The following is a 23600-nucleotide window of genomic DNA, read 5'->3' as shown; positions in this document are numbered from 1 at the left end:
TTCCACCATAATGATAAGAGACTTCCAGAACATACAGTATGTCCATTGGAAGCCAAAGTACCCCGGTAAAAATGATGTGAATCTGAAGCTTATTGTTTAGTATTTCAGTTGAGCCAAGACTTATCTACATCTGCTTTATTAAAATGTAGGATGCATTAAGATAAAATACAGTCACAAATATAATTCTCCGTATGTGATTTGTGACACTGCAGCCATACACATTTAGGATAGTTTACTGCTGACATTTTGTCTTGTCCTTCATTTTATTCCAAAATTAATTATATTGCATCCTTTATATTGGCCTATGAGTCCTTAAAGTCTGTACTTATGTTTATTTAGTACCGTATTTTTCGCCCTATAAGACGCACCGGCATATAAGACGCACCCTATTTTAAAGGTCCAAAATCTGGAAAAAAAAGATTCTGAACCCAACAGTGATCTTCAACCTGCGGACCTCCAGATGTTGCAAAGCTACAACTCCCAGCATGCCCAGACAGCCAACGGCTGTCCGGGCATGCTGGGAGTTGTAGTTTTGCAACATCTGCAGGTCCGCAGGTTGAAGACGACTGGTATAGGAGGTAATACTCACGTGTCCCCTCCGCTCCTGACCCGTCACCGCTGCCGTGGATGTCGCTCCATCGCTGACACCGCATCCCCGTGGTGTCCCCGACGCTCCGGATGTCTTGTTCCCCAGGATCCATGCTCTCCGTCGCCATCATCACGTCGCTTCGCACGCCGCTCCTATTGGATGACGGGACGGCGTGCGGGACGACGTGATGAAGTCGAAGGAGAGCGCCGGCCATGCATGGGATAACGGCACGGAGCAGACACTGAGGAGGCAGGTAAGGTCCCTCCCGGTGTCCTGTAAGCTGTTCGGGACGCCGCAATTTCACCACGGCGGTCCCGAACAGCCGGACTGAGCAGCCGGCTTAGTGTTATTTTCGCTTCAGGCGTGGCGGTCAGCTTTGATCGCCGCATCTGAAGGGTTAATAGAGGGCATCACCGCCATCGGTGATGTCCTGTATTAGCCGCGGGTTCTGGCCATTGATGGCCCCAGGTATTCGCCATATAAGACGCACCAACTTCCCCCCCCCCCCAGTTTTGGGGAAGAAAAAGTGCGTCTTATACGGCGAAAAATAATAGTTACCAGCATATCTCACCCCCTTATCAGTATTCTCTCCCTGGATATAACTTTATTATGTGAGACCTGCTCTCATAGATCTGTCAGCTCTGCTCCAAATTAGTATTTTAGCGTATCTCTGCATAATGCAGTCCTGCACTATAAAAGGGCCAAATAGTCCCTCTACACTACGACCATATTCACCATATACATTATACACCATATAATGTATCCACCAAAAAGACAAGTATAACCAATATTGCCCCATACAGCAACCATGTAGTGATAGGTACCAGAAGTATATAGGCTTTGAATCCCAGTGAGTACACTTACATCCAGTGAATCACAGGTGACATCTTCTCTGATCAGTCATTCTCTTTTCCTTTTTTCTCCCTTTGACTTCTTTTAACTGAAAGACGTCTCTGCAGAATATGGTGACCCCATTAGTATAGAATAAGGTAATAATGATGGACATTTATCAACGGGTTTAGTCAGGTTTTCTTTACTATAATTGTCGCAAAATTGTCGCAACTGCGACTACGTGTGTTTTTGTGCGACAATTTGTATGAAGAACAAGAAAAGCAAGAAAATTCAAACTTGCTTACATAGTAAATTTTTCAAAATGGATTTGCTTTAGTCGGGTATTTATTAACTGCGACAGTCGCAACTGAGCAAAAAAAGGTTAAAAAACAAAAAACAAGGTTAAAAATTGACTAAATTTACTCCAGCTCAAACATGGAGCAGAACAAGCTACTACCAAAGTAAAAAAAGGAAAAATTGCTTATGTGAAAGAAAATTATCAACAGGCTGAAACCAGTTGATAAATAAGTCACACATAAGCAAAAAAAAAAAAAAAAGTAAGGAAAAAATTACTAAAAAAAAGGAATACATAAGCAAACATTGATAAATGTCCCTCAATATCCTTACTGATAGTGTGCCACTTGTGTACCCTATTCCCTAATAATGTCCCAGTTGTGATCCCATTCACAGATAATGCCCCAACAGTAACCTCTACTAATTAATAAAGCTCCCCTATGAAATAGCCCCACTGTGCCATACAATAAAAATGGCCCATGTGCTCCCATGCAGTAATAAAGCCTCTGTGCAATAATAAAGCCCTCTGAGGCACATACAGTAATAGTACATGCAGCATTATTTATTTTCCCTGTGCCTTCCTACAAAAATATTCACCCTGTTCAATATAGTAATAGTGCCCCTTGTGCCCTCATATAGTAATAGTACCCACATGTTGTAAGGCACATTTATCATGCCTGTATTTGTAGAAGAGGCAACTGTCCCCTTTGAAATGCTGTGGGAACTTGCTTAATTATTGTGGCATTCCCCATCCTACCCACCCCTTTTTAATTCCTTTCATTCAACATACCATTCCTCAGGGTAAGCCCCCTTTAGACATATTTAACCTTTGCTGCATACATAGGTAAGTTCACTTGGTTTGTTACACTTGGTTGCTAGGGCCACAAATATTAATAATAACCCTCTGTACCCCATATAGTAATAATGTCCCCCCTGTGCCCCATAGAGTAACAATACTAATAATGCCACATTGTGACCAAACAGAAATAAAGTAAAAATCATGCTCACCTTGTCCTTGTTCCCACCTTGAATGCAGCCTTCATCTCACTCTTCTGGCCTTCAGTCTGTGAGCCACAGGGACAGCATTCCCTGGCAAGCATGATTATGTCATATCAACATGTTGGTTTGTGTGGGGATTGTGTCCCAGCGACCCATAGGCTGCAGTCATACTGCACTTATAAATGGAAACTGCATAATTGTACATGGTGGTATTGTTAACTGCAGTCAAGAAGCATATGGCTTGGCTACAAAGACACTTAAAACTCAGAAACACATACAGTCATGGCCGTAAATGTTGACACCCCTGAAATTTTTCCAGAAAATTAAGTATTTCTCACAGAAAAGGATTGCAGTAACACTTGTTTTGCTATACACATGTTCATTCACTTTGTGTATATTGGAACTAAACCAAAAAAGGGAGGAAAAGAAGCAAATTGGACATAATATCACACCAAACTCCAAAAATGGGCTGGACAAAATTATTGGCACCCTTAACTTAACCCCTTAAGGACCAAGGACGTACCGGTACGTCCTTGGTCCTGCTCTCCTGATATAACACGGGGTTACACAGTAACCCCGCTTCATATCACGGCGGGCCCGGTGTCATAGTGAAGTCGGGACCCGCCTCTAATAGCGTGCAGCGCCGATCGTGGTGCCGCGCGCTATTAATCTCAGAGCTGAGCCGCGCGGCTAAAAGCGAAAGTGAAAGTTGCCGGCTAGCTCAGTCGGGCTGTTCGGGATAGCCGCGGCTAATCGCGGCATCCCGAACAGCTTACAGGACAGCGGGAGGGCCCCTACCTGCCTCCTCGCTGTACGATCGCCGAATGACTGCTCAGTGCCTGAGATCCATGCGGCAGAATCGTTGATCACTGGTTTCCCTATGGGACCTATAACAATGCAAAAAAAAAGTGAAAAAAAAAAGTGAATAAAGATCATTTAACTCCTCCCCTATTAAAAGTTTGAATCACCCCCCTTTTCCAATAAAAAAAAAAACACAGTGTAAATAAAAATAAAAATAAACATATATGGTATCACCACGTGCGTAAATTTCCGAATTAAAAAAATATATCATTAATTAAACCGCTCGGTCAATGGCGTGCGCGCAAAAAAATTCCAAAGTCCAAAATAGTGCATTTTTGGTCACTTTTTATATCATTTAAAAATGAATAAAAAGATCAATAAGTCCTATCAATGCAAAAATGGTACCGTTAAAAACTTAAGATCACGGCGCAAAAAATGAGCCCTCATACCGCCCCATATACGGAAAAATAAAAAAGTTATAGGGGTCAGAAGATGACAATTTTAAACGTATTAATTTTCCTGCATGTAGTTATGATTTTTTCCAGAAGTCCGACAAAATCAAACCTATATAAGTAGAGTATCATTTTAATTGTATGGACCTACAGAATAAAGATAAGGTGTCATTTTTACCGAAAAATTTACTACGTAGAAACGGAAGCCCCCAAAAGTTACAAAACGTCTTTTTTTTCAATTTTGTCGCACAATGATTTTTTTTTTGTTTCACCGTAGATTTTTGGGCAAAATGACTGACGTCATTACAAAGTAGAATTGGTGCCGCAAAAAATAAGCCATCATATGGATTTTTAGGTGTAAAATTGAAAGAGTTATGATTTTTTAAAGGCAAGGAGCAAAAAACGAAAATGCAAAAACGGAAAAACCTCCGGTCCTTAAGGGGTTAATATTTGGTTGCCCACCCTTTGGAAAAAAATTACTGAAATTAGTCGCTTCCTATAACCATCAATAATCTTCTTATGCCTCTCTGCCGGAATATTGGACCACTTTTCATTTGCAAACAGCTCCAGGTCTCTCTTATTGGAAGGGCGCTTTTCCCAACAGCAATTTTAAGATCTCTCCACAGGTGTTCAATGGGATTTAGATTTGGACTCATTGCTGGCCACTTCAGAACTCTCCAGCGCTTTGTCGCCATCCATTTCTGGGTGCTTTTTGATGTATGTTTGGGGTCATTGTCCTGCTGGAAGACCCAAGATCTCAGATAAAAACCCAGCTTTCTGACACTGGGCTGTACAGTGTGACCCAAAATCCACTGGTAACCTCTCAGATTTCATGACGCCTTCACATTCAAGGTACCCAGTGCCAGAGGCAGCAAAACAACCCCAAAACATCATTGAACCTCCACCATATTTCACTGTAGGTTCTGTGTTTCCAGAAGGATTTTGGCTTAATCAAGTTCATTTTGGCAAAATGTAGTCTTGCTTTTTTATGTCTCTGTGTCAGCAGTGGGGTCCCTCCTGGGTCTCCTGCCATATAGTTTCATTTAAATGTTGACAGTTTGCGCTGACGCTGATGCTCCCTGAGCCTGCAGGACAGCTTGAATATCTTTGGAGCTTGTTTGGGGCTGCTTATCCACCATCCGGACTATCCTGCGTTGACACCTTTCATCAATGTTTCTCTTCCACGCCCAGGGAGATTAGCTACAGTGTCATGGGTTACAAACTTCTTGATAATGTTGCGCACTGTGAACAAAGGCAAATCTAGATCTCTGGAGATGGACTTGTAACCTTGAGATTGTTGATATTTTTCCACAATTTTGGTTCTCAAGTCCTCAGACAGTTCTTTTCTCCTCTTTCTGTTGTCCATGCTTAGTTTGGCACACAGAGACATACAATGCAAAGACTAAGTGAACTTCTCTCCTTTTTATCTGCTTTCATGTGTAATTTTTTTATTGCCCACACCTGGAACTTGCCCGAGCAGAGCTGCCAACCCCTGTCCTGCCTGGCCCTGGATGTCGTGGGGAATGTGGAGATAGGTACCTGGAGATGGAGGTAGGTACCTGGAGGAGAAGATGCGCGGGGACCGCCGGTCGACGCTGGAGACAGGCGCAGGTAGAGAAATGACGGTGGGAGGTGGGGGGGGAAAGGAGGGGGCAGTAAGCGATATTTACTGCTGCCCTTCCTAGTGGGTGCCAAACTGCAACTCCCAGCATGCCCAGACAGACTGGGCATGCTGGGAGTTGTAGTTTTGCAACATCTGGAGGGTCACAGTTTGGAGACCAATGTTACAGTGGTGCCCAAATGGTAGCCCTCCAGATGTTGCCAAACTACCACTCTCAGCATGCCTAGACTTCCCAGACATGCTGGGAGTTGTAGTTCTGTAACATCTGTTCCTTCAGATTTAGCAATTTTCATGAAATTTTTGAAAATTGCTGCTCTACTTTGAAGCCCTCTATTTTTTTCAAAAAGTAAAAATATGGCCATTTTATGATGCCAACATAAAGTGGACATATTGTATTTGTGAAAAATAAAATGTATTTGAAATATCCATCTTCCTTACAAGTAGAGAGCTTCAAAGTTAGAAAAATGCAAAATTTTAAAAATTTTCATGAAATATGGGGATTTTTCACCAAAAAAGGATGCAAGTAACGCCGAAAATGTACCACCAAAATAAAGTAGAATATGTCACGAAAACGATCTCAGAATCAGAATAATCGGTAAAAGCATTTTGGAGTTATTAATGCGTAAAGCGATGGTGGTCAGAATTGAGAAAAAGGGCTCAGTCCTTAAAGTGAAAAAGGGCTGCGTCCTTAAGGGGTTAAGTTACCAAACATTACATCATAGCCCCCAAAAAAGCCCTAAATTCATGGCTACTAGGTTTTTTGCTTCCCTACAAATTGCCATCCACTGCCTGTTGTAAGGGGAATTCCGACTATAGCAGCAAAGAGACCCAGATGGAAATAAACTCTTGACTTATTCTTATTAGTATTATTACTATTCTGAATCCATTAACCTGTTGGGGACGAGGGGCGTACAGGTATGCCCTTGCATCCCGGTATTTAAGGACATATTTAAGGACGTATTTCCAATCACCGCCGCTTGCCAGGCGGTGATCTGAACTGGATGCCTGCTGAAATCATTCAGCAGGTGTCCCATGGCAAGGCCAAGGGGGGTCCTGAAACCCCCCGATAAGGTGATTGCCATGATTTGCCTGTCAATTCTGCCCCGCGAATCACGTTTTTTCCAGGCTGATTGGGTGACCCAATCGCCCAGAAAATAAGGGTGATCGTAGAAAGTGCCGATTACTTTGAAGGGATTAGGGGCAGGGGAGGGTTAAACTGATGATCCACCGCTCTACCCGCATGTGGAAGTCGAGGCAGATTGGGGGGGGGGAGAGGAGGAGATGGCAGCGGTGGTCCTGTGGGGGGTATCAGTGGACAGTGGGGGGCAGCTTACCCGGCGGCGGAGTCGGCCTGCTGCGGGTTGCGCCGGGCTGCTGCAGGTGAGTGATCCGGCTGTAGCCCTCCAGAAGATGCAAAACTACAGCTCTAAGCATGCCCAGACAGCCAAAGGCTATGCAGTGGTCTCCAAACTGTGGCCTTACAGATGTTGCAAAACTAAAACTATCAGCATGCACAGACAGTCCAGGCATGTTGGGAGTTGTAGTTCTGCAACATCTGGCCCTCCATATGTTACTGAATTACAGCTCCCAGCATGCCTGGACAGTCTGCCCATGCTAGGAGTTGTAGTTTTGCAACAGACGGAGGGCCACAGTTTGGAGATCACTGTATAGCGGTCTCCAAACTTTGGCCTTCAGATGCTAAAAAACTATAACTCTCAGCATGCCCAAACTGTCCAGGCATGCTGCGTGTTGTTGTTTGGCAACATCTGGAGGGCCAGATGTTGCAGAACTAAAACTCCCAGCATGCCTGGACTGTCTGGGCATGCTGAGAGTTGTAGTTTTGCAGTAACCGGAGGGCCACAGTTTGGAGACCGCTATTTCCAAACTGTGCCCCTCCAGCTGTTGCATAACTACAGCTATCTATGAACATAGATATGGCAATGGCATTGGAATTCCCCTTAATTAGTATAATATAATATAAGGTTTTTTACTACGTGACCTATGCCTCCATTGGTTGTGATCTCTTGGTATTTTCCCCTTTATGTATCTTTTTCTGTTGCTGTGTAGTGTCATGTACTGCATCTTTATATTATGTCTATACAAATAGTTATGCTAGCATATATAAATTATTATATGATGCAACACAACTGGTTCCAACAGATTTCCTCCAGTTTTGCACACGTGTATAATGTATCATGTATTTGCGTTATGAATATATTGTTCTGTAATGTAAGTTATATTTCTTGGATGGGTAGACTATGCTTTTATATATGTTTTCAATTTATAAACACACGTTTTTATGTATCATGTGATATATCAGCTGATCTGTCTATACGTTAGTTCCGGACTGTGTGGGTGGAGATTTGGTCCAACTAGAGCAGGTGTTTTCATCTGTTGTGGGTGGATCCCCTCCCCTATATAGTGCAGATGGATAATTTGTGAAGGTAGTATAACTAAGGCGGATACATCCGCTGAAACGTGTCACTCGTGTCTGTACTTTTTGAAGCTGTTGTCCTATGAAGCTTAAATAAATAACAAATTTTTACTGCATGTTACTGTGCTACACTTCACCCTTCTTTCTACTGTACAAGAACATGTTAGTGTAAAAAAATTAATCTCCTTCACTTTGCTGCTATTTAGAGATGAGCGAACTTACAGTAAATTCGATTCGTCACGAACTTCTCGGTTCGGCAGTTGATGACTTTTCCTGCGTAAATTGGTTCAGCCTTCAGGTGCTCCGGTGGGCTGGAAAAGGTGGATACATTCCTAGGAAAGAGTCTCCTAGGACTGTATCCACCTTTTCCAGCCCACCAGAGCACCGGAAAGCTGAACTAATTTATACAGGAAAAGTCATCAACTGCCGAGCCGAGAAGTTTGTGACGAATCAAATTTACTGTAAGTTCGCTCATCTCTACTGCTATTCCTGTGAACCCCCAGAGGGTTAACAAACTTTCTGAATGCCATTTTAAATACTTTGAGGGGTGCATTTTTCATAATGGGGTCCACTATGGGCAGGGATCAAGTCCTGGAAAAAGAAGTGAGGGAACTCATCCATGATTTCCACTCAAGGGCTGGTCCTGCTAAGGGGAATGGTGTTCCTGCAGTGAAAAAAGTGCAGGAACTAAGTTCCCACGCGTTCCTGCAGGACTTGACCCATGATGGAGTGATGGGGCATTTTGAATATGTTAAGGACCAGGGACGTACCGGTACGTCCTGAGTCCTTCCCTTTCTATAACCCGGGGCCACGGCATGGCCCCGCATCATAGCGGGTCGGGCCGGGACCCATGGCTAATAACCCTTTAGACGCGGCATTCAAAGTTTAACGCCACGTCTAAAGTGAAAGTAAAACATTACCGGTTAGCTCAGGGGGCTGTTCGGGATGTCCGCGGAGAAATCACGGCATCCCGAACAGCTGTGGGACACGAGGAGGGCCCCTACCTGCCTCCTGGTGTCCGATCGCTGAATGACTGCTCAGTGCCTGAGATCCAGGCATGAGCAGTCAAGCGGCAGAATCATTGATCACTGGTTTCCTATGAGAAACCAGTGATCAATGTAAAAGATCAGTGTGTGCAGTGTTATAGGTCCCTATAGGAAACAAAAAGTGAAAAAAAAGTGAATAAAGATCATTTCACTCCTCCCCTAATAAAAATTTGAATCACCCCTCTTTTCCAATAAAAAAAAAAAAAAAACAGTGTAAATAAAAATAAAAATAAACATATGTGGTATCGCCGTGTGCGGAAATGTCCGAATTATAAAAATATATCGTTAATTAAACCGCACGGTCAATGGTCAAAATTCCAAAATCCAAAATAGTGTATTTTTGGTCACTTTTTATATCATGAAAAAATTAATAAAAAGCGAACAAGTCCAATCAATACAAAAAGGGTACCGCTAAAAACTTCATATCACGGCGCAAAACATTAGCCCTCATACAGCCCCATACGCAGTAAAAAAAAAATGTTATAGGGGTCAGAAGATGACAATTTTAAACGTATACATTTTCCTGCATGTAGTTATGATTTTTTCAGAAGTGCGACAAAATCAAACCTATATAAGTAGGGTATCATTTTAATTGTATGGACCTACAGAATAAAGATAAGGTGTCATTTTTACCAAAAAATGTACTGTGTAGAAACAGAAGCCCCCAAAATTACAAAACGGCGTTTTGTTTTTTGTCTCAAAATTATTATTTTTTCTTGTTTCGACGTAGATATTTGGGTAAAATGACTGATGTCATTACAAAGTAGAATTGGTGGCGCAAAAAATAAAGGGTTATGAGGAAAAAACGAAAGTGCAAAAACGGAAACCCCCTGGTCCTTAACCCCTTAAGGACTCAGGGTTTTTCCATTTTTGCACTTTCGTTTTTTCCTCCTTACCTTTTAAAAATCATAACCCTTTCAATTTTCCACCTAAAAATCCATATTATGGCTTATTTTTTGCGTCGCCAATTCTACTTTGCAGTGACATTAGTCATTTTACCCAAAAATTCACGGCGAAACGGAAAAAAAAATCATTGTGCGACAAAATCGGAAAAAAAACGCCATTTTGTAACTTTTGGGGGCTTCCGTTTCTACGCAGTGCATATTTCGGTAAAAATTACACCTTATAATTATTCTGTAGGTCCATACGGTTAAAATGATGCCCTACTTATATAGGTTTGATTTTGTCGCACTTCTGGAAAAAATCATAACTACATGCAGGAAAATTTATACGTTTAACAATGTCATCTTCTGACCCCTATAACTTTTTTATTTTTCCACGTACGGGGCGGTATGAGGACTAATTTTTTGCGCCGTGATCTGAAGTTTTTATCAGTATGATTTTTGTTTTGATCGGACTTTTTGATCACTTTTTATTCATTTTTTCAATGTTATAAAAAGTGACCAAAATACGCTTTTTTTGCCTTTGGAATTTTTTTGCGCGTACGCTATTGACGGTACGGCTTAATTAATGATATATTTTTATAGTTCGGACATTTACGCACGCGGCGATACCACATATGTTTATTTATTTATTTTTTTACACTGTTTTATTTTTTTATGGGAAAAGGGGGCTGATTCAAACTTTTATTAGGGAAGGGGTTAAATGACCTTTATTAACACTTTTTTTTTTACTTTTTTTTTGCAGTGTTATAGGTCCCATAGGGACCTATAACACTGCACACACTGATCTCTCATCCTGATCACAGGCGTGTATTAACACGCCTGTGATCAGCATTATCGGCGCTTGACTGCTCCTGCCTGGATCTCAGGCACGGAGCAGTCATTCGTCGATCGGACACTGAGGAGGCAGGTAAGAGCCCTCCCGGTGTCCGATCAGCTGTTCGGGACGCCGTGATTTCACCGCAGCGGTCCCGAACAGCCCGACTGAGCAGCCGGGATACTTTCAGTTTCACTTTAGAAGCGGCGGTCAGCTTTGACTGCCGCTTCTAAAGGGTTAATACTGCACATCGCCGCGATCGGCGATGTGTGGTATTAGCCGCGGGTCCCGGCCGTTGATTAGCGCCGGGACCGACAAGATATGATGCGGGATCGCGGCGCGATCCCGCTTCATATCGCGGGAGCCTGCGCAGGACGTAAATATACGTCCTGCATCGTTAAGGGGTTAAGGGGTTAACATAAAGACCCTCAAATTCACTTCAAATCTGAACTGAAACTGGTCCCTGAAAAATTCCGATTTTGAAATTTTCTGGAAAAATTGGAAAATTGCTGCTAAACTTTGAAGCCCTCTAATGTCTTCAAAAAGTAAAAACATGTCAACGTTATGATGCCAACATAACGTAGACATATTGTATATGTCAATTAATATATAAATTATTTGGTATGACCATTTTCCTTACAAGCAGAGAGTTTCAAAGTTAGAAAAATGCTAAACTTTCAAAATTTTCATGACATTTTAAAATTTTTCACAAAGAAATTATGCAAGTATTGACAAAAAATTGCCACCAACATAAAGTAGAATATGTCATGAATAAACAATCTCGGAATCAAATTGTTACACCGAGCGCTCCAGGTCCCTGCTACTCCCCGGAGCGCTCGCGGTGTTCCTCTCTCTGCATCGCCCCGGTCAGACCCGCTGACCGGGAGCGCTGCACTGACACTGCCGGCGGGGATGCGATTCGCATAGCGGGACGCGCCCGCTCGCGAATCGCATCCCAAGTCGCTCACCTGTCCCGGTCCCCGGCTGTCACGTCCTGGTGTGCGCGGCTCAGCTCCTTAGGGCACGCGTGCACCAGCTCTCTAAGATTTAAAGGGCCAGTGCACCAATGATTGGTGCCTGGCCCAATCAGTCTAACTAGCTTTAACCTGCTCCCTGTCTATATAACCTCACTTCCCCTTCCCTTCCTTGCCGGATCTTGTTGCCTTGTGCCAGAGAAAGCGTTAGTGTTGTCCAAAGCCTGTGTTCCAGATCTTCTGCTATCGTCATTGACTACGAACCTTGCCGCCTACCCTGACCTTCTGCTACGTCTGACCTTGCCTCTGTCTAGTCTTTCTGTCCCCCGCCTTCTCAGCAGTCAGCGAGGTTGAGCCATTGCCGGTGGATACGACCTGGTTGCTACCGCCGCAGCAAGACCATCCCACTTTGCGGCGGGCTCTGGTGCATACCAGTAGCAACCCTAGAACCGGTCCACCGACATGGTCCACGCCAATCCCTCGCTGACACAGAGGATCCACATCCAGCTAGCCGAATCATAATACAAATTCATAAGTAAAAGCATCCCAGAGTTATTAATGCTTAAAATGACAGTGGTCAGATTTGCAAAAAATGCTCTCATTCTTAAAGTGTACCTGTCATAGTGCAAAAAAAAAAAAAGGTGATATGTTACTCAGGACCCAATCCTGATCATGTGCATATCATTTTTATGTGTCTCAGACCTATATATCCAGAGATATAAGCATTTATCTGCTGGTGAGTTACTTTTTCATTGTGCAGGCTGGAGGGGGCGTGTCAGTCTGTATCCCTCACAGGAGCAAGCCTGGGCAGTCAGCCAATCAGTACTCTCTACTCTGTAACCCTTTCCTCTCTGGTTTTATGCTGTGTCATGTGTCAGAGGAAGATGCTTGGAGCTTGCCTGCAGCAATCAGAAGACATTATGGTGAATTCATAACAGGATAAAATGTATAAATATAAGAATAGATCTTTATAAAATTAGTGTAAGGATTTTTTAGATAAAAGTACAGCATTTTTATGAATACATGTTCTATCTGTTTTATCTTCTCCTAGTAAAGCTGGATGCTAATCATCATAGCTGTCACTATGTGTGTCATTCATCTTTCACAGACTTCTGAATGTCTGATCAACTTCTTTGTCATTCAGGAGTCCGAGAAAGCTTTGACTATTTCAGCATGCTGGGAGTTGTAGTTTAGTAACAACTGAAGCTGCAATGTTTGTAAATAACTGTGTTAGAGCAGTGTTGCCTCCAGCTGTTGTAAAACTACAGCTCCCAGCATGTCCACACATCCTTTATCTGTAGTTTTGCATACACTCAATAGAAATCTCCTATACTGGATACCGGTATGCTTTATGGCCGGTATCCAGTATGCTGTAAAATCTAGACTAGTCTGTCTGACTAAAAGACAGGCGACCCCTAGTAGTGGCTATTTTGAGCTTGAATTTCAGGTGAAAATTTAATTTTTTTTTAACAGGTGTGTATTGTGAAATGTCATATTATAATGAGTCCTGCAATATATGAAAAGTGTTTAACAATGACAGTGCCTCTTTAACCCCTTAAGGACTCAGGGTTTTTCCGTTTTTGCACTTTCGTTTTTTCCTCCTTACCTTTTAAAAATCATAACCCTTTCAATTTTCCACCTAAAAATCCATATTATGGCTTATTTTTGGCGACGCCAATTCTACTTTGCAGTGACATTAGTCATTTTACCCAAAAATGCACGGCGAAACGGAAAAAAAATCATTGTGCGACAAAATCAAAGAAAAAACGCCATTTTGTAACTTTTGGGGGCTTCCGTTTGTACGCAGTGCATATTTCGGTAAAACACCTTTTCATTATTCTGTAGGTCCATACAGTTAAAATTATACCCTACTTATATAGGTTTGATTTTGTCGCACTTCTGGAAAAAATCATAACTACATGCAGGAAAATGTATACGTTTAAAAATGTCATCTTCTAACCCCTATAACTTTTTTATTTTTCCACGTACAGGGCGGTATGAGGACTCGTTTTTTGCGCGGTGATCTGAAGTTTTTATAGGTATGATTTTTGATTTTTGTTTTGATCTGACTTTTTGATCACTTTTTATTCATTTTTTAATGGTATAAAAAGTGACCAAAAATGCGCTTTTTTTGACTTTGGAATTTTTTGCGCGTACGCCATTAACCGTGCGGTTTAATTAATTATGTATTTTTATAGTTCGGACATTTATGCACGCGGCGATACCACATATGTTTATTTTTTTTTTTTTACGCAGTTTTATTTTTTTTATGGGAAAAGGGGGGTGATTCAAACTTTTATTAGGGAAGGGGTTAAATGACCTTTATTAACACTTTTTTTCTACATTTTTTCTGCACTGTTATAGGTCCCATAGGGACCTATAACACTGCACACACTGATCTTTTACACAGATCACAGGCGTGTATTAACACGCCTATGATCAGTGTTATCAGCGCTTGACTGCTACTGCCTGGATCTCAGGCACGGAGCAGTCATTCGCCGATCGGACACCAAGGAGGCAGGTAATGGCCCTCCCGGTGTCCTGTCAGCTGTTCGGGACGCCGCGATTTCACCGCGGCGGTCCCGAACAGCCCGAGTGAGCAGCCGGGTCACTTTCACTTTCACTTTAGAAGCGGCGGTCAGCTTTGACCGCCACTTCTAAAGGGTTAATACCGCACATCGCCGCGATCGGCGATGTGTGGTATTAGCCGCGGGTCCCGGCCGTTGATGAGCGCCGGGACCGACGCGATATGATCCGGGATCGCGGCACGATCCCGCTTCATATCGCGGGAGCCGGCGCAGGACGTAAATATATGTCCTGCGTCGTTAAGGGGTTAAGGTCAAAATGGTCTCCATCCCCAAGTGGTAGATATGAGCAAACTTACAGTAAATTCGATTCGTCACGAACTTCTCGGCTCAGCAGTTGATGACTTATCCTGCGTAAATTAGTTCAGCCTTCAGGTGCTCCGGTGGGCTGGAAAATGTGGATACATTCCTAGGAAAGAGTCTCCTAGGACTGTATCCACCTTTTCCAGCCCACGGGAGCACCTTAAAGCTGAACTAATTTATTTTCACTTATTCAGGAAAAGTCATCAACTGCCGAGCCGAGAAGTTCGTGACAAATCGAATTTACTGTAAGTTTGCTCATCTCTACCAAGGGGCTAAGGAAGCCACCCATTTTGGCCTTTAGGACACAGGAAATTTAAATTTTTGCATTTTTCCATTCATGTAGCCATTAGTGTTGAGCCCACATATTCGAAATGCGAATTATGAGGGCTCGTTTGTTCTTTTTGCAGAACCATTTTTACTTTGTAACAGCACCTTTTATTTTACCATAACATGTACAGTGCAACCCCAAAAAATATTATTTATGGTGTAAAAACTGACTGACTGATTATTCTGTGGGTCAATACCCATGTTTACATACTTTTTTATTACTGTCAAACGTTTTAGCAAAATAAGTATGTTTAAAATTGATCTATTATGACTGCCTGTAAATTTCAATTTTTTCCGTATACAGGTGTGTATGAAGGCCCATTATTTTTTATAATTAACACTTTTGTTTATATGTAACTTTTTGACAAATTTTTAGTCTTTTTTTTTCTCTGGGATGTGATAAGACCGAATATCAGTAGGGTTGCTCACGAATATTCGCAATGCAAATTTTATTTGCGAATATCGCATATTCACGAATTCGCAAATATTTGCGAATATAGCACTATATTTTCGCAATTATGAATATTCGTTTTTTTTTTCACAGTACACATCACAGTGATCATCCCTCTCTGCTTCCAGCTTGTGTGGTGTAAAGAAGGCTCTAATACTACTGTGTGAAACTGGGTGCGAATTTTCACATATGCTAAATTTTGCATTTGCTAATTTTCGCATATACAATTTTTCGCATATGCGAAAATAAAACGCAAATATTACGAATATGCGAATTTAGCGAATATACGACGAATATTCGTCCATATATTTGCGAAATATCGCAAATTTGAATATGGCCAATGCCGCTCAATACTAAATATCAGCAATTTGGTATTTTTTTTTAGTTTGATGCCATTCACCATACAGGATCATTAACATATTTCAATAGTTCAGACATTTCCGTACACAATGATACCAGAGTAACATTTTATTTTTATTAGGGGAGGGGCTTACTCACTTTTTTAGTCTTCAAAAGGGACTATTTATTGCTATCTTTTGACTGCTTTTACTGTTTTGTGCTATGCATAGGCATAACACTGATCATTATTATCAGTGATCTACTAGAGGGCAGACCAATGAAATAGATCGCAACATACGGACGAGAGCAGGTAAGTAAAGCACAGGTGGCCACAGGTGGCAATATTGATTCATTAGAACCCTAAGATTGCACTGCTGCTGGTCTGATGAATCCCACCTAGCCCCGCCAATACTTCAGATGCCATAATCAGCATTGATCTCGGCATCCGAAGGGTTAATGGCAAACATCAGCTTGATTTCCAACATTATCGGTTATTCCCTGGCTGCTGATAGCAGCAGAAGCTCATCATTGCTTACATCATTGCCGCGTCATAAATGTACGGCATTGTGAGCAAAGTTACTCGCTGCAGCAGCGTACATTTACAACACATGTCCTTAAGTGGTTAATAATTAAAAAAAAATATTATTTGTTTTTATGGTGCACCCTTAGTTCCAGGCCGCTGTACATCTGATAAGAGTTTAAAGGCAACCAATCATCAGATGTTACCCTATATAACACTTGTCAAAGCGTTATATAGGGTAAAATCTTTATCCTCACAATCCCCTGGGGGACGCTCCTGACCCCAGGCATGGTGAAGATATGAAGTTATAAACTAGTCCCCGCCGGTCCCCCAAGTAGTCCCCTGGAACGGGAGCTCCACTTACCAGGTCCCGTTACTTTGTCACCCGCGTCATCGCTCTGCTCACTGAACATACGGAGCAGAGCGATGACGCAGCCTGTCAATCAAGCTGAGGGGGCATCGCTGCTGGCCGAAGTAACGGGTCTAGGTGAGGGGAGCTCCCCGCCCAGGGGACTACTAGTGGGGCTGGCGGGAACTAGTTTATAACTTCATATCTTCACCATCCCTGGGGGCAGGAGCATCCCCTGGGGATGGTGAGGATAAAGATTTTTACCCTATATGATGCTTAGCCAAGTGTTACATAGGTAAAATCTGATGATTGGTTCCCTTTAAGATACATGTAGCACAATCACAAGTACAATGGATATGAAACTGTAAATCACAGACAGATATAGGTTCCTTCCTATGAGGGCTTACAATCTACAGTCTTATCTCAGATCACTCATATAGTTTTGAGCAACTGTATAAATACTTGTGTTCTTACTATCTACACAGTGCTGCCTCATAAATGTAATCACCTCTCCTCCAATTCATTAGTCATTATAATTTTCAGCTATTCACTGCTTAGACCAGGACTGCATTTGTGATGTAATGCCTTACTTGCTTTCATAGCAGAGAGTAGGAGGTCTTGTGAGTGGCAGCTTTCGTTTTTGGCCAGAGAAGTATGTACTACTAGAAAACAGCCCAGCTCTGGCGCCAACCCCTGAAATGGAGAGAATAAGAAATAGCTGTGCATCATGGACTGGACTCTCGGGGGCTTCATAACAACAGTGAAAGCACCAAAATCTCCTTGGTAATGTAATAGAATCATGCAGGTTTTTGTAAATCTTTCGAAGGTACAGTCATTTTTGAAATAATAGATTATCCAAAATACATTACTATAAGTACTAAATGATTAGATATTAATCTATACTAAACGACAATAGAGACAATTGCATCTGGTTACAAACAGTGACTGTATTCTGCTGAGGCCACCTGTCAGGAAGCTGCTGGGAATCTAATTTTCCTACAACCCCATAGGCGTCTTTCAAATTTACTTTATCTTCTAAAGGGCGCAGCAGATCTAATAGTAATAATGTTATAACTATGTTACATTCAGGATTTGCTGATGGGGCAATTTCTCAATTTTAATGAGAAAACAGAGTTATGTAATTATATTTTATTAACAGATTAACTATCAAATTGATTCTCACATGCCAATAATAAATGTGTTATTACCTTGCTTATCAATAGTGAAATGCACTAAGTTGAAAGGGGGTGGCATATGTTTATGTATGGCAAATGTTTGTGTTTCTTTAATTCAGGGTGTATAGGAGAATATGTCCTTTCATGGCTCAGCAGCATACATAAATACTATGCTGTAATGTTTTTCGGGTGCTTTTATTCTCCCTTCATGTCCTTGTTCAGCTATGAACATACAAGATTATTCTGTTTCTATGAAGAAAAAAACACTAAATCATTGCACATTTGACTGTTTGCCTTTCCAGTAATAACCACCTCTGCTCAGCAAATTCTAAATCTCTAGTGCCACCAAAGGTTGGCTTCATGAACAGCTCACTGATATGCTCTGGGTAAGAACTGAGATGGAAGTCACTTGTAAAAATATAAAGAAAATGACACAAGGAATCTGTTTATCTGAAATGTGTCAGCCGCTAACCTAAGGGATTGCACACTATACTGAGTTTTAACAACATTTCAACTTTCCAAAGTTTTTCCCTCCACAGACATTAAATACATCTAGAAAACACGGATAACTTGTATCTCTGGTTATTGTCTGAATCATCTAATTTCTTAAGGTGTTTTGTGCTGTAAATGAATCAAGCATCTATTTGAACTATTCTTAATTTACCGAGGACAAACCAGAACTACATAGCTTGTATTCATGGACCCGTTGGGTTGTTATCTGGCACATCCGGCCACATTGACATGTCATGATTAATTAGCTATTATAGATATTGCCTGACACTTAAGGTTGGTGATGAAATTAGTCAGGGACAACCAGTTCTGCTGATGCTAGCATGTAAGGCTGGCATCAATCCTGCCGAGAAGCCACGACAAACAAAGGTGTTTATCAATAGTGTGCAGTTATCAGTGTAAGTAAAGGATTTCACTAATAGCTCCCTAAACTCAATGGAGGACATTTATTTAAACCTGTGCAGAGTAAAAGTGGAGCTATTGCCCATAGCAACCAATAAGATTGTTTTTTTTATTTTTAAAAATGCCTCAAAAAATATAAGAAGCAATCTAATTGGTTAATATGGGCAGCTGTTCAACTTTTCCTCTACACAGGTTTTGATAAAACTCCCCCTATGTCTTTTAATCACCATTTACAATATATGTATTCAAGTTATTATTAACATTTTCAATTACTATCAGCAATAACAAATTTTTATGTATTGTTATACCAAAATAATAATTATAATCAAGAACACTCAGCAAAACTAATATATTCAAAATATAGGATTCCTTGTGTTAGGTCCTGCACTAAATGTAACACAAAAGGACACTTACACTCTAGAATAAGAAAAGCAATACTACTTTCCTTCCAAAATAGACCAACCCCTGTCCATAGGTTATGTCTGGTACTGCAGTTCAGCTCCATAGAACTACATGGGTCGGACCTGTAATACCACTCACAACTAACCATTCACAACTGTACAAAGGTGTGGGGCGGTTTTTTGAAGAAAACCACCATGTTTGTCTATTCCTGGACAGGCTCTTGAATATTTACCTCTTAAAACTAGGAGAAATGTATATAATGTATCACAGCAGCGGAATCCGCTCACAAGCTGATTGCTCTTCATACCCGGTAGGTCCCAACTGCAGCCATGACCCTCGATTAATGCCGGACATCGCTGATTGGGCCAATGCCTGGCATTAACCCTTTAGATGCCACAATCAAAGTTGATTTCAGTGTGGATCTATCGGTGCTGGTAAGCTCAGGGAGCTGATCAGGACATATATGACGATATTACAGGTCCCATTTAGCTGAGTAGATGGCAGGAGGGCCCTCACATGCCTTCTCACCTTCCGATCACTGCTCTGCCAGGCTCCGCAGGCTAGAGCAGCAGAGCACCGATAACACTGATCAATGCTGAGCCAACCCCAGTATTAAAAAGTTTATGCAATTGCAAGATTGTATGTTAAAGCCCGCTATGGGGACTCAAAAGAAATAAAAAGTGTAAAAAATAATAACACTCTGCATCTCCCACTTTTTAATCACCCTGCATCTCCCATTTTTTAAATAAAATTATGTAATAAAAAATAAACATATGTGGTACCGCCGTGTGAGTAAATGTCCAAACTATTAAAATATATAAATAGTTAGTTAAACAGAATGGTAGATGGCATACAGGTAAAAAAAATATCAATGCCTCAAATTGTGCATTTTTGATCACTTCATATACCATAAAAAAATTATTAAAAAGCGATAAAAAAGTCTCATCAATTCAAAATTATACTCAAAAACTACAGACAACAGCGCAAAAAATGAGCCCTCATATAGCCTCGTATGCAGAAAAATAAAAACGTTATAGAGGTCAGATGGCCCCTATGGATAGGGGATACATTTTACTAAACTGGGTTACCACTTTAAGCTAAGTAGCCTCTGAATTAGTATTTAGCACTTTAAGGTGAACTCCAAAATGATATGCACAACCCAAAAGAGAAAAAGTCATTTTTGTAAAAATAACCATAAAATATGGTACATTTTACTAAAAAAAAATACCGTATTTATCGGGGTATACCATGCACCGGCCTATAACACGCACCCTCATTTTACCAAGGATATTTGGGTAAAAAAAGTTTTTTACCCAAATATCCATGGTAAAATGAGGGTGCGTGTGTGCGCGTGTATGCCCCGACACACCCCCAGGAAAGGCAGGGGGAGAGAGGCTGTCGCTGCCCGCTTCTCTCCCCTTGCCTTTCCTGGGGTCTAGAGCCCTGCTGCCGCCTCTTCTCTCCCCCTGGTTATGGGCGCCGCTGCCCGTTCTGTCCCCCTGACTATCGGTGCCGGCGCCCCATTGCCGGTGCCGATAGCCAGGGGGAGAGAAGCGGCGCCGACAGCCAGGGGGAGAGAAGGGACAGCGGCACCCATTGCCGGCGCCGCTGCCCAGTTGCCTCCCCCCATCCCCGGTGGCATAATTACCTGTTGCCGGGGTCGGGTCCGCGCTGCTGTAGGCCTCCGGCGTGCGTCCCCTTCGTCGTTGCTATGCACGGCGCGGCACATGACGTCATGCGCCGCGCCGTGCAGCGCATAGCAATGACGCAGGGGACGCACGCCGGAGGCCTGCAGCAGCGCGGACCCGACCCCGGCAACAGGTAATTATGCCACCGGGGATGGGGGGAGGCAACGGGGCAGCGGCGCTGGCACCCCCTGGCTGTCGGCACCGCTTCTCTCCCCCTGGCTATCGGCGCCGGCAATGGGGTACCGATAGTCAGGGGGACAGAACGGGCAGCGGCGCCGATAGCCAGGGGGAGAGAAGGGCCGGCAGCAGGGCTCTAGACCCCAGGAATGGCAGGGGGAGAGAAGCAGGCAGGGACGGCCTCTCTCCCCCTGCCTTTCCTGGGGGTGTATCGGCGTATAACACGCACATAGACTTTAGGCTAAAAATGTTTGCCTAAAAAGTGCGTGTTATACGCCAATAAATACGGTATATAAAAATTCATGAAAAATCATAAGAAATATATTTATAAGAAATCATAAAAAAAAAACAAGGCGACATCACCACAGCCTGCACATAAAAACAAATATGGCTTCTTAATTATATAATGTGCTTTAATGAAACATACCTAATAACACAAAAAGGCACATGGATGTGCAAAATGTAATATAATTTAAGAATAATATAGTAATGAAGCATACAAGTAGAAAGTTGCAGCAGCACTTTTTTTGTCAAAAAATGGAGGCTCTTAGCGCACTTTTTGATCAAACCTGCCCCCCCTTTCACAATGTGGAGGTGGCCTCAAATCAGATGGGACCCTAACACGCTCACGCTACTCACTTCTGCTGGGCATATATGGGGAGATTTATCAAAACCTGTGTTGAGGAAGAGTGGTTCAGTTGCCTATAGCAACCAATCAGATTGCTTCTTTTATTTTTAAAGAGGCCTGTGAAAAATGAAAGAAACAATCCGATTGGTTGCTATAGGCAACTGAACCACTTTTACTCTACACTGGGTTTGATAAATCTCCCCCATAGCCTCTGACTGGTTGATATGCAGGATCCACTATTAGTTTGAAAATATCCTGTGAACAGGGAGGGGTGCCCGGCTATGGAGGGTTGTCACTCCCCCTCACTTGCATTGCAAAAAAAACACAGAAAAATAGCCAGCACAACTACCTAATACAGCAGCACTCTTGGTCAAAAATGGAGGTTCTAAGCCAACTTTTTTGATCTAAGCATGCACTATTAGCCTCCATTTCTTGACCAAGAGGGCTGCTGCTACTTTCTATTTGTATACTTTGTATTTTCCACAGCAGTGTGCATCCGTGTATTATGTAGTTGTGCTGCCTATTTTTCTGTGTTTTTATAGTAAAGTGCCTTGTGATGAAAGTAGTGTTACCAACATGAAAAACAATAAAGAATAATAAAACAATAAAGAATAGTAAAATAAACCATACTCAATGATAACAAAATGTTACAAGTAGAAGCTAATCAGATTAGTCTGACAAAACCAATCCATCATAAACCCAATCTTACTATCATTGAGATACTCCATAATAGCATGTCTTTGAAAGCCTTTAAAGGGGTCCTCCGCTGCTTAGTGTTTGTAACAAACTGCTCGTGACGTCATAGCTCTGCCCTCTCATGACGTCACACCCCCTCAATGCAAGTCTATAGGAGGGGGCAGGGTGTGACATCACAAGCTCCTGGTGCCGGCTCCGGCATTCGGAACAGTTTGCTCCAAATGCTGAGCAGCGGAGTACCCCTTTAAATGTTTTACCTACAATAGATATAATACTTTCTGGCCTACAGTGACAGAAACATTTGCGTCTTGTAACCTCTTTTTAAATATTTGCACCAAATTTCATAACATATTGACCTTCAGTTTTTGGGATCTTTTTTTAAATATCTGCACTACATTTGCTATATAGCAGTATTGTGATACGCACCCTGTTCTTATACAATCCCTATTTATTATATTTAAAGGTCTGTCTAACATGATACTTTATTTCTGTAGGACTTGGGGTTGAATGCCATCTGGACCCGAGGATTTGTCTTATAGGAACAACCTAGATGTATACATTGTGAACAGGCAGATGCCACCATTACATCAGCTTGTAAATGCCATTTCTTGTGAATGGGTTTGTGATGAATGTGCTTGGAGGGAGCCAGCTGTTGAAAGATGACTCAGTACAGCCAGCTAAACAATATGCATTGATTCAAATCCCTCCACATCAATGTGTTAAAGCAAAAGTGGCGTGGAGAAAAATCATGAAGAAGTGCATATTTTTCTTTTTTTCTTTAAACTTTTCCTCTTTGTCCCTGTTTAACACTAGTTAATAAAACATATTTCATTCTTATAATGCACTAAAAGTATGACCTTCAAATGTTCTTGCATTTAAATTCAATTCCTGGGGAACACACGGAGTAGTAAACGATGTAAAAGGTCCCGATTTATATTTAAGAGCATAAACTTAATGCTCTGGTGTTAAAACAGTTAAACTTTTTTCCTTTCTTCATCATGTTAGAGGTGAGCTCTGTGCACCGTGCTGTTGTCTTTTATCTACAGGTTAAGGCTTGGGTTCTTTGGCAATATTTCCCATCAATCACAGTTATCACAGTTGCAGTCATTCTAGTTCACAGTATGTTATCATGCATTATTGCTGCTAATATTAGCCTACTGTGAGTGGTATGAAATACAGTTTTATGCAATAACATGAGTACCTGCCGCTTTTAGGCACCTACAATTTAAGATTTAGGCCCAGGTGCTTTGACTATTAGATTGCTGTACAATATCACACGTTACCACAA

At 41.9% G+C, this 23600-nt stretch overlaps 1 long non-coding RNA gene across 1 annotated transcript in view; it reads left to right on the top strand.

Annotated features, from left to right (window-relative positions):
• Nucleotides 1-22977, top strand: part of LOC130369036 (uncharacterized) — a 92545-nt gene extending 69568 nt beyond the window's left edge. The window contains exons 4-5 of the long non-coding RNA XR_008892649.1: nucleotides 17240-17417; nucleotides 22807-22977. This is a non-coding gene — a long non-coding RNA (uncharacterized LOC130369036). The remainder of the gene's footprint in view (nucleotides 1-17239; nucleotides 17418-22806) is intronic.
• The last annotated feature ends 623 nt before the right edge of the window (nucleotides 22978-23600 follow it).

This window comes from Hyla sarda, chromosome 4 (genome assembly GCF_029499605.1).
Source record: "Hyla sarda isolate aHylSar1 chromosome 4, aHylSar1.hap1, whole genome shotgun sequence".
Lineage (NCBI taxonomy): Eukaryota > Metazoa > Chordata > Amphibia > Anura > Hylidae > Hyla > Hyla sarda.
This window is presented reverse-complemented; position numbering and strand designations above follow the sequence as displayed.